The sequence below is a fragment of the Sturnira hondurensis genome, unplaced genomic scaffold, assembly GCF_014824575.4.
Source record: "Sturnira hondurensis isolate 20B ecotype Veracruz unplaced genomic scaffold, ASM1482457v3 Scaffold0019428, whole genome shotgun sequence".
Classification (NCBI taxonomy): domain Eukaryota; kingdom Metazoa; phylum Chordata; class Mammalia; order Chiroptera; family Phyllostomidae; genus Sturnira; species Sturnira hondurensis.
In genome coordinates, this window is record NW_028092059.1 from 1,253,318 (window position 1) to 1,271,176 (window position 17,859).

Here is a 17,859-nt window from a genome sequence, read left to right on the forward strand (position 1 = left end):
AGTTCACACCTGCTCACTAAATCATTTTAAGTAAATTTAGTTAATAAATCTTAAGTTATTAATTAGTATTTTAGTAGTTATTAATTTATTAATCATTCTATGTAGACTAGTACTGTACAGTATGATTTTCTACTTACTACTGAATTCAAGAACCTATACAAAAGAGTATTTTCCTAGAAATTTCTGCGTACAGTAACTTTTTGAAACTAGAAACACTATTTTAATACTCTAGGGACCAGTATTTTCAAGAATGCTCTAAGTGAAAATTATACTCCTTCAATTAATCTTTTTAGGTTAACTTTTTTTAGGTTAAGCAGATGTTTTTATTTTTTTTAGTTATTATTATTTTTTATTTAATTATTGTTCAAGTGCAGTTTTCTGTCTTTTACTCCCATCTCAGCCCACCCAGTGCTCCCCGCCTCCCTCCCAACCCCAAACAGATGTTTTTCTTTATAGTACTTGTCTTACAATAGGAGAACCCAATAATAAAAGGTGTAACTATGTAAGTTCCACAAATACTCTTTAATGACTGATTACCAAAGCAACTACCATATATTATTATGGAGTAATACATTACACATTCCCCAACTAAAAATCAAATTTACTTCAAACACCCCCACCAGAAAAAAGTTATTTTTATTTAAGCAGAGTCATCAAGTCCTTCAAATCATAGTAGGGCATGATACCATATTGGTGTCACATTCTGCCAGTCATCCAGAGAATAAGTGAGCCTTCTTTTTCAACTTCGTCTACTAGTGCATCACTGGACCCAGCAGGCAGCTCACCCAGACAATTTCAGTAATGGATTTTGGCTCTCTGTGCATTATAGACGAAAATCTTTACGAAGTATCCAGTTTGTCTTATAGCTGAGAGTTTTGAACCTGTTGCAGATGTCACATACAAATTCTTGAACGGATTTTTATCATCTGCGTCACCTATAAAATAAGACAGTGTCACCAACAATGTTGTCCTGGAGAACATCTATTTCAGTAATGCTAAGCTTTCTGCATCATACTAACAGTCATTTATTTGCCTAAATAGTATTCCACAAACTAGTTTCACTGAGCCAGAATGCAGCCCACTACCAGTTGTTGTACAGCCATGATCTAAAAATAAATTTTCTATTTAAATGAAAAAGTTTTTAAAACTTTTGATTTTTAAAAAAAAACTAATATTGTGACCTGTAAAATTATAAGAATCTCAAATTTCATTCTCCATAAATAAGGCTTTAGTGGAACATAGCTATTCATTCATGTATGTATTTTTCTATGGCCACTTCCATGCTATGATGGTAAACTTAAATACATGCAACAGAAACACCATATGACCCATAAATGCCAAAATATTTACTATCTGGTGCTTTAAAAAAGTCTGCTGACCCCTGACCTACAAGATATTTAGTGTGTAGGTAATATGATACCTAGTGTCTAATGCATGAAGAAACTAAATGTAATAACCCAGTTGTTCCCATTTATTTTCATCCATTTCTTTAACACATAGTCATTTGCCACATAATGATGTTTTGGCCAACAAACTGCATATTACAACACTGGTCCTGGTAAGCAGAAACTCCAATAGAATTCATAGTGAAGGTTTTAGCAGAAATTCTTGCAGACCAACAAGCTCCTCAAAAGTCTGAAAACATGGACTCCAACAATGAATGGTTTTGACTCCAACACTGAATAGAGAGGAATGTTCATGGTGCACTATTCACTTATAAGCAAACGTATGATTTTAAAAAAGAAACAAACCAAGTAAAACAATAAGAACATAATTCTGAACAGAGGGACATCACAAGAAGAGCCTCAGGCAGGTCCCTCGGGACGTGTTCTAGAGGGCACTGTTATCAAAGGAAATGACAGCTCTATGCATGTGTTTGCCCCTAAAGACATTTCAGTGCGACAAGATGTGGAGCTGGATGACTGGTATTTATGATGTGACCCTGTGTAGTCCTAGGCTAATGTATATGTTAGCTTTTAACAAAAAAAATGTTTAAGAAGTAAAAAAATAAAGATAAAAATGTTAAAAATAAAGCTCATAGAATAAGGATATTATGAAAATATTTTGTATGTTAAAATGTGTTGTTTTAAGCTATTACAATACAAAAGTTAAAATTTAAACACTTATAAGTTAAAAAGTTACAGTAAGCTACAGTTAATTTATTATTGAACAAACATATTTTTTAATAAATTTAGTGTGCAGTGTTTATAGAGTCTACAGTAGCGTACAGCAATGTCCTACACCTTCACAATCACGTACCACTCACTCTCTGACTCATTAGGAGTAACTTCCAGTCCTGCAACCTCCATTCACAGGAAGTGCCCTATAGAGACATACCATCTTTTATCTTTTACATGGTATTTTTACTATATCTCTTCTATGTTTAGATATGTTTATACACAATACTTACCACAATGTTACAACTGCATACAGTATTCACTTTGGTAACATGATGTGCAGGCTGGTAGCACAGGAGCAAGAGACTATACCATATAGCTTAGGAGTGTAATGGGCTGTAACATCTAGGCTTGTACAAGTACACTCTATGATGTTCACACAACAACAAAATTGCCTAACAAGTCATTTCTCAGAATATATTCCAACTCATTTCTCAGAATGTAAGATACACATAACTATATTTCTTGGACAAACCTGTCACTCCATTGTAGATAGCTACAGTCACTTTACTTTCTATTTTGGCTCAGCCTTGCCTCAATCCAAAAGGTCAATATTACCCTTGGGCAGAAAGAGGGCTAAAAGCTCAGCTTCTGGTCAAAGTCTAATCATCAACATCAGCCTTTTCTGTGTCCCCTAGTTCCCTGGGTACTGGATTTCTGCTTCATGGCAACCCCTTTTCCATAACAGACTTCCTGTACTGGATTATCAGTCTTAAAAGTCTCTATTTCCTGCTAGAGACCCTAGGACAGTAGGCTGACTCATACCATTCTCGAATTGAACTGTGCCAACTAATCACCTCCTCTAACAGCCACCCTGTGATGTAATTTGTTTGGGATCCCTGTGAAGAGCCTACATATTTCAACAACCTCCTGGTCTCCACTACTCTTCCTGATCATGACCGGCCCTGGAGTTGTTCAATTTCCTTTTATGTTCAAACTTCTAACCTGTAAATCAGTAAGGTCAACCTTCCCAACGGACCTATCATTCTGTTTCTTGAGCTCAGTTCATATAATACCCAAGCATTAGAACACAACAAAATCCTATACAGATGGATTTCTCAACCTAGAAATATCCACTTTAAGATAATCTCTTACTTTTTATCAACTGCTCCAAAAAAGGGAATATATCACCTCCAAGTAGAATACCTTCTCCTTTTCCCCTCAACCATCCCAACGTTTCTATACCTGTTGCATCTGAGAGTGTTTCCCACCACCCTTTACACACTTGAGGAGCCTAAGACACCTGTGATTTTTAGCATAATTTCAGAATGAGGTACCCTCTTGCTTCTATTAAAGGTTTAATACTCCTGTTTCTATCGTAAGGGGAAAAGAGTTGTTTTTTGCCACCATTGGACTGCAATGGAGAAATGCATCTGACCAGGTTTCTAGGAGTCAAGATATAATTCCTCACAGAAAGATGTTAATATTCCCCAATGAACTATGCCCATACTATTAATGGCACTATAGCACCCATCATAATTCATATTATATTATTGAAAATAACTAATTCACAAACACATTCATAAATTGTAAACTGACTAGGAAATAGCTATGAAATACCAGGAAGACTCTACAATAGACAGATTAAGTCTAGTGAAAAGACTTCAGAGAATGGTAGTTTACTTTCAGCAAAACAAATTTATTTACAACCCTGAAGTTGCTTGCCATGCTAAACAACCAAAGCTATTCATGGAAAATCCCATGAATAGCTCACAACCAAAGAATGGTATCAAGAATGAAGATGCTGATTGGAATGACCATTAACTGTATCTTAGTTCTGGAGAGCAACCATATAGTAAAAGTAAAGTATCAATCTTAAGCAAAAACAAAAATTGTTAAAACAAATACAGGAAACCTCTGCCTAGTTGGGTAATGACATGGAAGTCAAGCGACATGTCCTTACAACCAGGAAAAGAAACTACAGGCATCAACTCCGCATTCCAAATAAATACTCAAGAGATTAAAACTTTAAAACTTCACCCATTTGATAAATCTAGCCTTTTCCTTTAAAGAAACAGTTCTCAAACTCCTAAGTATCAGGACTCCATTGTGTTCTCAAAAATTGAGCACTCCCACCCTGACTCAGGGCAGCTCAGGATGCCAGTTCAATGCCCAGTCAGGGCACATGCCTGGGTTGCAGCTGGGTCCCTAGGGCATTCAAGAGGCAACTGATGTTTCTCTTTCTCTTTCTCCCTCCTTTCCTCTCTCTCTAAAAATAAATAAATAAAATCTTTTAAAAAACATTGAGAACTCCCAAGATTTTTTTCTTGAGAACTCCAAGAGATTTTGCTAATGTGAGTTGTAATTTTCAATATTTACCATATTAATAATTAAATGAGAAATTTTAATTACTTAATTCATTTTAAATGTTTAATAACATATTTAACATAACAAATAATATTTTAAGAACATTTTCCTAAACAAAAAACACAGCAACAAACATAATACTGTTTCACAACTTTTGCAAATTTCTTTCATGTCAAGCATAATAGAATACACCCAGATTTTCATATCTCCTTCCACATTCAATCTGTTGTAATGCTGTTTTGATTGAACTATATGAAAAAAGGAGTCCCACACAAATATGTAGCAGTAAAAAAGGAAATACATGTTATTATTAATAGCCTTTAAAGATAACTGTGAATGTTCTTCTTTGATATTACACCAAAACTAACAAGTAGGAGTTAACAGTTAGCTATAATATGGAATCCAATATGACATGAATATTTTGTATCATTACTTGCTTTTTATAAGGGTCTTCCACCTATAATTTTGTAACACTGATCACTTTGAAAATATTGGTTCACTGAGTTATAAAGATATTCCGAATCTTGATATAATTAATATTAACTAATATTAGAGCAAATACATTCACTAATATTTCTATCTCATCAGAAAAATCTTTAAGCATTGGAAAGCTGACAAGAGCACAGCAGGTAATATAAATTAAACAAAATTTTAGTTTTTCTTGAAAGCTCAAATTTCATCATTGGCAACAAATATTGTCAATTGTTTTCCCTGAAGTGACAGGCTCACTTTGTTCACTTTCAAAGAAATGACTGCCAGATATCTAAGTCTAAAAATCAGTTTGTCTGGTAGTCATTCTTTGGAGTAAAAATGATGTTTCATTCAAAATATGGCTAGTTCAGCTAACAACTCAAAAAATCATGTAAGAGTACCCCTTGAGAAACCCAATATGGATATGCAGCATAAGTGCTTCTTGCATATTTCTTACCTCATCATGTGGAATATTAAAACAAAGTGTACTCATGGATCGAGATTTAATAAAATTAACTTTTACTGCTTCACTGAGGATACTCAAGTAAAATTAGCTTTTTTAAGAATTTTGAGCCCTGGCTATTGTAGCTCAGTGGATTGAGCGCAGGCCTGCAAACCAGATGATCACGGTTCGATTCCCAGTCAGGGCACATGCTTGGGTTGCAGGCCCGTTCCCGGTAGGGGCCAGTTCCCTGCAGGGGATGCACGAGAAGCAACCATACATTGATGTTTCTTTCCTCTCTCCTTCCCTTCCCCTCTAAAAAGATAAATAAATAAAATTAAATTAAAAAGTCTCAAATTTTTAAAAAAAAAGAATTATGAATGTGTGGCACTGAAGAATACAATTAATAATACCTTGGCAACACTGTGATTTAATTCTACTAAAATGCCCACAATTTTACCCGCGAGTGTTATACTACTATCAGGACCAATGTCAAAGTAGTCAAAAAAGCAAGAAGCAAATATCACTATGAAAGTAGTTTTAATGTTATGAATCCCCTAAAAGGGTCTCAGGGACCTCCACAGGTCTGTTCACAATTTGAGAATTATTGTCCTAAGAAAAACAATGAAAGCTATGAAGTTGCCATCCCCAAATCCATACTAAAATAAATATTCTCCATAATAAGAAATACACATAAATAGCTGTACAAATTCTTTCATTTTAACCCAAAATTGGTCCAATTTATTGTGAACTGAATAATACAGTAAAATTGTATTACTGTATTCTGAACTGAATAATAAGAATAAAAATTAACATTTAATGAGTGCTTACATAATAACTCTATTATTTCTCTGATATATTTATTCTACCGATGAGGAACAGAGTCACAGGTCTATAGACACAGTAACAATTATCAGTAATGTATGGACTCAGTGAGTATTTTGCATACCTCAACTCTTAAAGTCTTTACAACAATCCTTTTCCATTCTTTTTCGTGCCCTTTATTATACTTTACTTACTTCCCATTTAACACATGAAAATTTGAACCTAAAAGGTTACCTGCACAATGTCACCCAAGGGCTAGATCATCTACAAACAAAACTAAGTCTGTCTTACTCCAACGAGAACACTACATTTTCTCTCTCTACACCACACCATCAGTAAGAATATACTGTGCATATAAATATATTGACAGTTACAAGTCTTACATAGTTTTAAAATCAATTGAGCAATATCCCTATTTGGAAAGATTTTTACTAATCTTTGACTATCTCTGTCATCAAATGGAAAACGTACTTCCTTATAAAATGTCATCTAGGCAAACTGATCCTTCATTCACATTATTAAACACTTATCTGTATAAGACAACAAATCAATGCAACTAAGACTAATTAATCTTTTAAAAACATTCAACACTCGGTAATATTACCCCAATTATAGATGAGAAAACTGAAACCCAGAGGATTAACTAACTTCTCCCAAATATAAGCCATTCATAAATAACACAGAGTCAAAATCAGTTTGGACTGACCCTAAAGCCTAAAGTTTTCAATCACACAGTCTGCATATATTTAAGAGGGTCTGAGGCAATGACCTAGAAATTGCTCAGGATGTCTGGATACAGAGCTTGCTGATAACATATCCATTTCACCTAAGGCAATAAAGATATGAATCATCTTTTATCTCAAAGAACAAAAGGTTAAAAGAAAGCTGGTCCATGCTGCAAACCAAGAGCCATGTTCTCAGGTGCTTTGTGAAAGGCATCTATAGGTAATGCTGAAAAAAGTAAAATTTGCTTAAAGAGGTGTTAGCATACATATCTGGGGCTGAGATAGGCTTTCCTCCTTTTAAAAACAAAATTTAAAAAAAGCTAAGGAATTTGTCATTACAGCTACAGGGCTATCTGCAAATTGAACAATAGCCTTCAGATACCAGGAGCCCTGGAATGCTGCAAATCTTAGCAAATGGTGCCGGAAATCACTTTCCTGAAACTTTCCTAAACTCTAATCAATCAATAAAATTTTCATTCAAGGTAAGATCTGTAAAGGTCTGGGGTTAAGTCCCAATATTTGTTTCTATTTTAAGGACCTACATTGCAAGACACTGCCTAATATTAAACCCTAAGTGAGTCAGGGAAAGGAATCAAAATTTATACACAGCTCAATTCACCCTTGTAACTTGTTGTAAGTCAACTTTTTGGAAGTACAAACATCTTGAAATTGGACAAAGGAGTATGGCTTTAATTTTTAAAAAAGATATTCACAAGGAGTTCCCCCACACATTTGACATTTGACAGGAAGGTGACAAAATGGAAGGCTGTGGTATACCACCTAAAAGGGCAGGCAGAACAAGCAAGAAATGAGCAATTACACTTGTCATGTCATACAATACAACATTCTGGATTCCCTCTGTGGCAAAGGGAAAAAAAAAAAAAACTATTGAGCAAACTTTACTTCCTTCCATCAATAATTCCTAGCATGACCAAAAAAACAAACCAAAAAAATCACAATCTTGTAATGTAAAAACAGCTGACAAATATATAGAAAAAAATCATGATTGAGGTCATGTCCCTTGACATGCATCATTTACACTAAGGATTCCACTTATCTGAATTAATTTCATGGATCTCATTTCATTCAGATAATTGAAGTTTTCCTTTTAGAGTTGTAAAGTGTTTACCTCAACATAATTAGTAAACTGTCCACTTAAAAATACCACTACAAAAATTACCACCCCCTCCTCTACACATACCCACATGCTGCACTATCATTAAAAGTATGAGATTTTTGGCCTTCATGGGAAATTTAATTCAAAAGTCCTCTTTAAAAAATTAGCTCAAGAAATTCTACAAGAAAAGTTATGGTCATTACTTTTTTAATACAGAATGTTAGCATTACTTGTTAAAGACATGGTAATTTGGATATTCAGTACATGACTACTGTTCTGAAACCAAATTAAAGATTTAGACTACTAAAAGAGTTTGATGACTTGCCTAAATACAATAATTGGGACTGTATGGAGAACAAAATCAAAGAGTTCTCTCCTCTTTATGAGCAGGCATTTACAGGCCTTTAATGAGAATTTACTCTTTAGCATGTAATTACTAATGAACAAAAATAGGGCCATTAAACTCGCTTCTTTATAGTGCCATAAAACTTCTATGTGTAAGAAATATAAAATAATATATACATATCAATCAAACCAAGAAAACTGACATGTGGAACTCCTAACAATACATGGTAAAAATATATAACTTTTCTTCTTAAATAAATTCCCTGCCAGATGACTGATGAAGCTATTTATTAAGGATATGCTTATAATTTAAAATACAAAGACTCTCTAGTACTAATGATAACATGTCTAAACTTCTTGTATGAATTCTAAATTTCTATATAAAGTTGGTTTCCCATACACTGATAAAGATTTACTATTAGGTTGAATTTATATCAAATCAATATTTATTTATCACCTGCTATGTGCTGAGTACTGAGGACACTGACACAAACAGCACAGATTTGGTCCCAACACTCAGGGTTCACACAGTCTAGATGAAAACACAGATAATGAATAAATGTTTTATGGGAGACTATAACAGGTATTTAGTCAAACGAAAGTTTAAAACTAAGACATGGGTAGAAAAACAAACACTTGAAAATAATTAGTTGCCACTGAAAATGGATGAAAATCACCCATTAAGTGACTCAGCCAAGACAGAGAACCCAACAGCAAGGTAGTCAGGAAATGGGTCAAAGGAATGACTGGATAAACCCAGGGTATTCATTCTAGAGTGCCTGACACAAATGAAAAATTTACCCTGTAAAAGGACTCAAATGACAACGGGCCATGATCCCAGCTCTCAGCTGGCCTATCCTCAGTATCAAAGGAATCAACCCCAGTGAGTGTGAGTCCAGGAGGCAGTGTTGCTATATCATGGCTCTGCAAGTCTGGCCCCAGTTGAAGTAGGACACCAATATCCAGTCTGGACAAGACTGGCCCCTGCTCCCAGAGGGGAGAAGAGAGGGCAAGCAGAGGAAGATGGCCAAGCTGTTAGAGTTCTTAATTAGGCTTCTAACAAAGTTCCAGGTCCACAAGGGATCTGGAATACAAAAAAGGAACCACACAAGAAACATTAATTATATGGACTATTTAACACTTACTAAAGAAAGGCTGTGGAATTGCTTCTCTGGTTACTTTTAAAAATAAGTACTCAAAAAAAAAAGTTATTATATGTTTAAATGAATTAAGTGTGACCTTCATGTGTGGAGGTAAAGGACTAAATATTCTTACTATTTCTTACTAATTGATTCCATATCCTAATTCCATTTAAATCTATGTTGATATATTCTAGATGCTTCAAACACACTTCACTAGGATGTTTATTACCTATAGTTCAAAACTCCTAATGAATACAGTGCTTTTAAAAATGAGAATCTTAGAGTACATGCCAAGGATACAGTGAGACACCATACCTTTCTGTGAGCAATAAATGTTCAGGGCACCAGAATAATTCCAGATCCCACCTCCTGAAGAAGATGGGAGTCTTAATAAATGTTTGGTCTTAAAAATCAATTTAAGAACTGGGTGGAAGGGACAACAGTGACTGCAGGTAAGCCATGTAGACTAGGACTGATATATACATCAACGGAATATTGACAGATGTATAATTATTTGCTCCCTATAAATTAAATACCATCCTACTCTACTATACAATTGTTTTCAATAGTGTCAATAGAAAGAAAAATGCATGTAGTCCAAAGATGATGTTCCTGTGAAGAATATTACTTATATGACTACATATTCAAATAGGAATCACTCTATGGAATAGGCCCTTCATTTACCCAAATATTATCTGCCAAGGCTACTCAAAGCATGGAGTGGTGGTACTTTCCAAAAGAAAAAATAGACAATTTTCCTTAGTTTTTTAAAATAAACAAAACATGTTATTCTGTTCTATTAAAGAAGGAAAAGATAAGGCTTAGAGAAAAATATAAAGGGTTCACTGTGTTTTGTTTTTAAAGAGTATCACCAACATGAAACACAACATACTGAACACAGCCAAAACTGTAAAGTATCATTTCAGGACAGCCGACCAAGGTAGCCTGAATTTCCAAAGTCATGTTTATTATAAAGGTCTATATGCTGAAAAATATGTCTCCATAATGTGAAACCAAGGCTTTAATTAAAATGGCCCTATAGTAACAATTAGGGTCATTCAATTCATGGTGTCAAACTTTACTTCCAGTGGAAAGGAGTATTTTAGCTTGACTGAAGTATTCTATCAAAATATTTAAGTAATGGTGTCCTTTCCAAATATCACAGTATGTAATATATGTTAAAAAAACAAAATTCTAAATGGTCACTTCCTCCCGACCCCATTTTTTCTAATGTACTTGATACCTGGTATCTTGAAAGACAGATAAAATTCAGAATTCAGCCTAACAGAGTATCCGATTCAACAGAAAAACAGAAATGAAATATTTCAGGTTTGCAATATAATGATCCACAACTTACAGGCCACTCTGCTACAGTCTTAAGCTTGATTAAACTCCAGACCACAAGCATTTACAGAATACCCACTACACTTGAATACCCACTACACTTGATTCAATGCGTACACGATTAAGACAAGGTCCACCTTTCATGAAGCCACCACCAGGGAAAGTGCACACAAGCCAACAAGTACTTACTAAAGGCCTACACTAAACACTGTGGTATGGGAGAGGCAAAGAATTCACCCCACCCCAGCAAGGGCATCAGAACTTCTGCATTTGAGGACCACTAGTGATGATGCTGGGGCTGCTGGAATTCAATTACCAGATATGTACAGGACCTTTATTCCTAATTAATGTCAAGGGTATGGATACCACAACACTCTTGAAATGCCAATCTCTTAGGATTGGCATAAACTGTCAGAATCAAGAATATGAGTAAACATTCTTGAAATAAAAATAATTACCAAATTCAAGCTAACTGGAAAATAGTGTTTCAATTGATAGGATGTAAACATTTCTTAACTATAATTAATTTGTATCATTTGCTTCTAATGGGTCCAAATTACAAATTAAAGCAATTACTCAAAATGGGAAAAAATGAAAACTTAGTAATTACTTGGCTTTTTATAAGATACCATAATCAAAACAAATTTTTCTACAAGAATATCCATTGGGGAGATGTGAATTATCTACTTAAGTACCTAGTTAATTAAGACTAGTAGTTCTATTCGGCTTCTGTTAAATCTCTTCACAAAACTTTCTCTGATTAATCTCTCTGTAAAATAATGAGGTTCGATTAAACTGCCAAAGTTCCTTACAAATAGAAAATTTTGTACTTCTATGGTCCATAAGATTAAAACGTCAATGCAGTTTCAAAACGTGAATAAAGGGGCCATCTTCTCAAACTGATAGGGCAATAAAATTCAGTTTCCTACCTTATTTCTGTATCATGGTTCAGATTTTACCAATTCAGTTTCAAGACTGGCAAATAAGTTTCATGAATAAAAAGGTACTCTTCCAACCTTCAATTCTAAAACTGCTTCCTTAAATATAAAACACGAAGGCAAATATGAAACAACAGGCAGTGGGAGCTGAGGAAAATGTATTCTTCTTCAGACCTGGAAGGCACTCATTAAAATTCAATACTGCACTTGGTATGTAGGTTCCTACAAGAAACTCCTGCCAGGCTTTAGCTTAAGGTTAAACAGGTTAATAGAATCCAATAAAATGGCTCTATTGAATTATACTGGACTTCTTTTCACCAGCTCCTTTACCTGCCCACTATGTTGCGCTTTAAAATCCACTTAAGTAACACCAAATAACCAAGACAGGCCAGGGCACAAGACAGGAGGCTGCATTCTGAAACCCACCTCGTGTGGAAAATCACCAACTCATGTTTTCCATTTCAAACTGTGATACAGGTGGAGGAAAAAGTGTCAAGCCTCCTCTTTGAACCTCCTCAAGGCGCTAACTTAATTATCTCAAAGGTAATCTAATGCAGTACAGTTCTCAGAAGCCTCTAAAAGTTGTATTCTGTTGATTTTTTTTAAGAAGCCCTCTGGACTAAAAGTTAAATGAAGATACATTTTGGGTTCATGGCTGGATTTACAGGACAAATTTAGAGAACCTCCCCAGCCGAACACACTGCGTCCTGATCAAAGTTAAGTACACGCTGGTTCCCCAAAGTTGGGGTTCTGAGGGGGCAGAGCGAAGTCTTCAGTCTCTGCTGACACGAGGGAGGAAGCAGTCGGTTAGCTGAAAAAAGGAAGGGCGATAATGGGGCCAGGAGCAAAAAAGCCCCATCAGAAAGACCTAGGGGATCGCGTCTCGACGGACCTTTGGCCCCAGCCGCGTCGCGGTCAGCGAGAAGGCCCCTTCGCCGCCTACTCGGGCAAACCCGGGAGCCGGCTTCCCCCCGCGCTAGGGTGACGCGCCCCACCCGCCCCTGCTGTTGGCGCAAGTGCGACGGTGCGCCGGGCCTCGGGACGCCACGCAGAACCAAAGAAAACGAAATCAGAAAATGGCCAGCCTGCACCGTGTGCCGCGCTCCGAGCGCGGAGCCCACTGCAGCTCCTGAAGCGCAGCGCGTGCGCCCGGGAAGCGCGCCGCCCGCGAGGTCCTCAGCTCCGCCCCCCCCTACCCCCGGGCTCCCCTAGCCGCCTCCGCGGCCTCAGTCCCTCTGGGAACACCGCGCCGCGCGGCCCCGCGAGGCGGGCGCCGGAGAGGGGAGGGGCCGCACTCCCCGCCTCCGCAGCCGGCCCGCGCGGCTCCCCAGCCTGGAGCCCACTCACCTCCTCCTCCTCCTCCTCCTCCTCCTCCTCCACCGCCTCCTCTTCGACTCACCCTGCTGGCCACCGGCGCAGCCCAGCCGGCGACGCACTGACGCCGTGCCCCTCCCCCGCGGCCGCGGCTGTCGCCCCTCCCGGCCCACGGCCGCAGAGGCCTCGGGGCACGTCAGGCGCAGGCCCCGCCCCTAGGTCCGCCCACGTCCTCAAGCACCGCCCCCAGCTTGGCGACGCTGCGGGCTCTGCGTCCCTGATTCAGCCTTCACTCCCGCCCGCGCGAGGTTCGCCTCTTTGGTTAAAGGCCAGCGCTCTTGTCCTCACCTGCCCACTCTGAAGGCCTAGCTTCGCCTCCCCCTCTCCGCATGCCTTTTCCCATCTCTCGTCAGTACCCCACCCCCGTCTGTCCCTTCAGCTCTTGTACATTCCCTAACCCCCTAGGCTTGTTCTAAACTCGTATTGGCGCCTTCTCTTTCCTTCTGGAAGTTCTTCGCTGCACACTAAGTCATCCTCGGCTTCCTCTTGCAGTTTTACTGTGGGTTCCTTCTTTCCGCATCCCGGTTCCGCTACCTGGCCTGCTGGAGCCTCAGGGTGCCCGCAGGTCCCCGGCTCCTTCCCCACAACCTATACCTGCTGTGGAGCTCGCCCTTTCTCTGCGCCTGCTTCGCCAATGCGTCCTAATTTGCCTCCCTCTGGCCCCCTCTTGGGGGGCCCTTAACAGGCTCATTTCTTCCTTTATCTACAGTTTGCGTGTCCTTTTCGTTCTGACTTCAACCACGCTCTTAAGATCCAGTTCGGGTGTTTGAGAATTGCATGTTCGCAGTCCCATGTAGATGAAGAGTTACACAAAGTAATTAAAAATGACAAAGCAGAACCATAGCAGTGGTGACCATCTTTGACTTACATAGTTCCATATTGCTTTCTCTCAATTAACTTGAATTTTAAGGAATTGATGTTTCTATTGGGGCTTACATTTCACAAATTTTGGGTGTTTTTTTCCCTGCAACATAATCTCACTTTAGCTCTTTTAGTTAGAAAGTTCAGTCAGTAGAAAGAGCACTAGGACCTTTTAGGTCTCTTGTTTTCTTAACACACAAAGTGAGGAATTTGTCTCTTCTGTGATTCTGAATTAGAGGAGTTTGTATCTGAAATGAGGTTGTGGATTAATGAGTCTGGAGAAGGCAAGCATGCAAATGTGTTTTAACTGGAAGTCTGGTAACTTAGTTTTTAAAACTACAACTTGGAAGAATTAGGCTGTGGTATGGATGGTGTGGACATGAGTTAACATACCCAAATGAAGAAAACCGATTTGGCCTTTGGAGTTACATTCACAACTTGCTTTAAATTATGTGAGTAGATACTCTTGTCCTTAAATTGAAGAGTTAAAACTATCTTCCACTCTAAACAAAATCCAGGCTCTATGTGGCCCTTCAAAGTTTAAAAGCATTGTAAATTGAACAACAGCATTACAAGCATTTGAAAACCTAATAAACCATCTGTCCATCCACTTTAACACAAATGGAGAAAAAGAAAAGTGTAAATACCAAAAGCTGAAAGCAAGAGTTTCTAACTACCCACAAAACTAGTGAATCTTTTCCCACATAACAAGTATATGAAAAACACCAAGGCTATGGCATCCATTCCATTGGTATGGAATCAGAATCATGTAATTTTATAATTGAATTATCTAGTCCTTAATACCAACTGGGGTCTAATCTTTTCATTTTACAGATGAAGAACTAATGCCTAGATAGGGCAAATTGTTTGCTCAATATTACCCAGCCTAATTGGAAACAGAGCCAGGATTGAAGCTCAGATCTCATCTCACATACCTGCCAACATCCGGCTTATACTTACCAGTTACATACAATTATTCAACATCAGAGATCTTTGACTTTGCAGTTTTGCCGACATGGGCTGAGTGATGGAGGAGATTGAACTTGGCATTAACTAGTAAGGTTTCACTGTCAGAGGCCACTTTGTCCCACTGGTTTCAAGGATTCATGTTGCACAAGCTCCATCTAACCTGGTCAGGGTTCATCTTCATAATTCAGGCAATTCTGGCCAGGCCTCTGGAGCCATGTCCCAACCCAACACCTTTATCCTAGGAGGTGCCAAGAACTGTGCATGATTTTGAGAAGTACAAAGTACCTATTGTCAGGAATCTTACTGGGGAGAAAAATATGTAAAAAAGTGATAAATAATTCACCATTAATAACCAAGGAATCAATGCTAAAATCCAAATCTTAAACTGGAAATTATCTATGTAAATTAAGGGAAGACTTCTTAAATGGACAAAAAAAAGTGTTGAATTTGAATTGTTTGATAGGAAAAAAGTAAAGGAAATTGATTGAACAAAGGCACTCAGAAGAATATGAGTAAGCTAAGAATAGGAAAGAGGGCATATGAATTAAAATAAGGTTTATTTTATTTATTTTATTTTTTTAAATTCTCACCCAAGGATATGTTTTTATCGAGTTTAGAGAACGAGGAAGGGAGAGAGAGAGAAACATCAGTTGGTTGCCTCCTTTACACACCCTGACTGAAGATCAAACCCACAACCTAGGTATGTACCCTGACTGTAAATGAAACTTGCAGTCGTTTGGTGTGTGGGACAACGCTCCAACCAACTGAGCCACCAGGCCAGGGCAAAACGACATTTATTTTAGAAACAATAGAAAACTAAGCTTAAAGCGAAAAGGTAGAACCATTGACACAGGGCTTGAATTTTAGCCTGAGACATTTGAACTTAACAGGAGATCATTCCAGTTGTATTTGGCAGGTGAAGAGGGGTGAAGACAAGACAGGAGAACATAACATGGTTCAGTTCTGAAGTAGTAAGTCAGAATTTAAAAGAAATGGTACAGACCTGGCTGGTGTAGCTCAGTGGATTGAGCGCAGGCCTGCGAACCAGAGGATCGCGGTTCGATTCCCAGTCAGGGCACATGCCTGGGTTGCAGGCCGGTTCCTTGCAGGCCAACTACCAGCAGGGGATGCACGAAAGGCAACCATACATTGATGTTTCTCTCCCTCTCTCCTTCCCCTCTAAATATAAACAAATAAATAAAATCTTTGAAAAAAAAAGAAATGTTACATATAAATGCCACTAAGGAAACGTTGGTGAGTATAGTTAGGGATCAAAGAAGAGTAAGAAGTCCAAGATATTAGGATTGTAGCAAAATTCAGTAAGAGTATCCATAGACCTGAGTACCTTACCCTGGGAAGATGATCAGCACTCAAAATATACAGCCTATCAATTGCTAGAGAAGGAAGCAAGAAATTTTCCCAAAGGTATACCCTCCTATTCGTCACATCCTCATTCCAGAAAACTTCAGTTTGCTACTCAAACTGAATTAGAAGGTAAGAAAGCAAGCCCTCACTCTGTCATGGGCCTTCATGCTGATGTTTCATGGCCGACCTATTTTTATTTCCTTTACAGCCCTACTGATATAAAAGTGTTCTGTGTGCAGTATATAATGCTACAGTTGGAAATAAACCAGTAAGTGTTTGTTAAATAATACCAAATGCTCTTCAGCACTCTGCTAGGCCTGAAGGGCTGGAAAAGTGTGACAAGGACCTCTGCCTTCCAGAAATTTATAGTACAGTTGGAGAAAAATGGTCAATGTACCTGAAACCAGAGAGAATAAATTCCATAGCCAGTGAGAACAACCGGTAAAGTGTGATTATACAGAAGTAATGAGGAATAGGGTTGAGTGGAATGGAAATAATATAATCTATAGTGTCTTTCATGAATCTTCAATCACCATTCTAGGTTCTGGGGGTGAAGCAGTAAAATAAGAAGCTCCTGCTCTTCACAGCACATATGTTCCATTTGGGAGAGACAGGAGCAAATAAATACACATGGTCAAATAGTAATGATTGCTCTGAAGAAAATAAAATGTGAGGGTTTCAAAATGATTATCGTGCAAGTAAGTTATACCTTTTTGAGGAACATTTAAACAATGACTTGAATGAAAGAAACACCCACTCATGAGATGATCTGGAGGAAAGGGGTTCAGGCAGAGAGTAAACTAGTACAGAGCCCTAAGGAGAGGTCAAGCTTAGTGTGTTAGAGACTGAAAAAGACAAGTCCCCCTGGAGTGTAAAGAGCAAGGAGGAGAGCAAAGGATATGAAACAGGAGGGGTAAATCCTTGTAGATAAGAAGGGATTTTAAGGTCGGGTTCAAGGTACGGATAACTGGAAGATTAGTCTCCAACATTCTAGATTAGAGGAGGGAGAGATTAGGATCTGGGCCTGTGTGATCATCTGGGCAGGAGATGATGTGAGCTAGACCAGGTTAGTGGAAAGGTTAGCAAGGAAAACAAAAATGTCAAGGAGATCAAGTATTGGGTATTTATGAGGGGTGGTAGGCGGTATTGGTTGGGGAGAGTCCACAGTATCGAATGCAGCAAAAAGGTCAAGTAGAATAAGCAGTAAGTAAAAGCTAGTATAGTTCACAAGAAAATGTCATGTGTGTCCTCCCAGAGAAGAATTTCCATAAGGTAGGGTGGAAATGGAGGCAGCGAACTTTGTATCAGTGCAACTAAAAATGTACAAAGCATATGTACATTTTATTTGCCTTTGAAGGCCATTTATATTTGGGATACTATTAAATTTTCAAAGCCCTTTTAAACGTTCCCAGCCAGGTCTAAGTGTGTGTCTTCATACAGAAGGGAAAACAAACTTA

General features: G+C 38.1%; 1 protein-coding gene across 3 annotated transcripts in view; it reads right to left on the bottom strand.

The window, feature by feature from the left end:
• The window catches only part of QTMAN (queuosine-tRNA mannosyltransferase), a 382,528-nt gene extending 369,212 nt beyond the window's left edge, over positions 1-13,316 (bottom strand). The window contains exon 1 of one of the 3 annotated variants that reach the window (XM_037027769.1): positions 13,233-13,316. The gene's annotated coding sequence lies outside the window, so the exon portion shown is untranslated. The remainder of the gene's footprint in view (positions 1-13,232) is intronic. The other 2 variants (XM_037027768.1, XM_037027770.1) reach the window with 2 other exon arrangements.
• Positions 13,317-17,859: the final 4,543 nt, after the last annotated feature.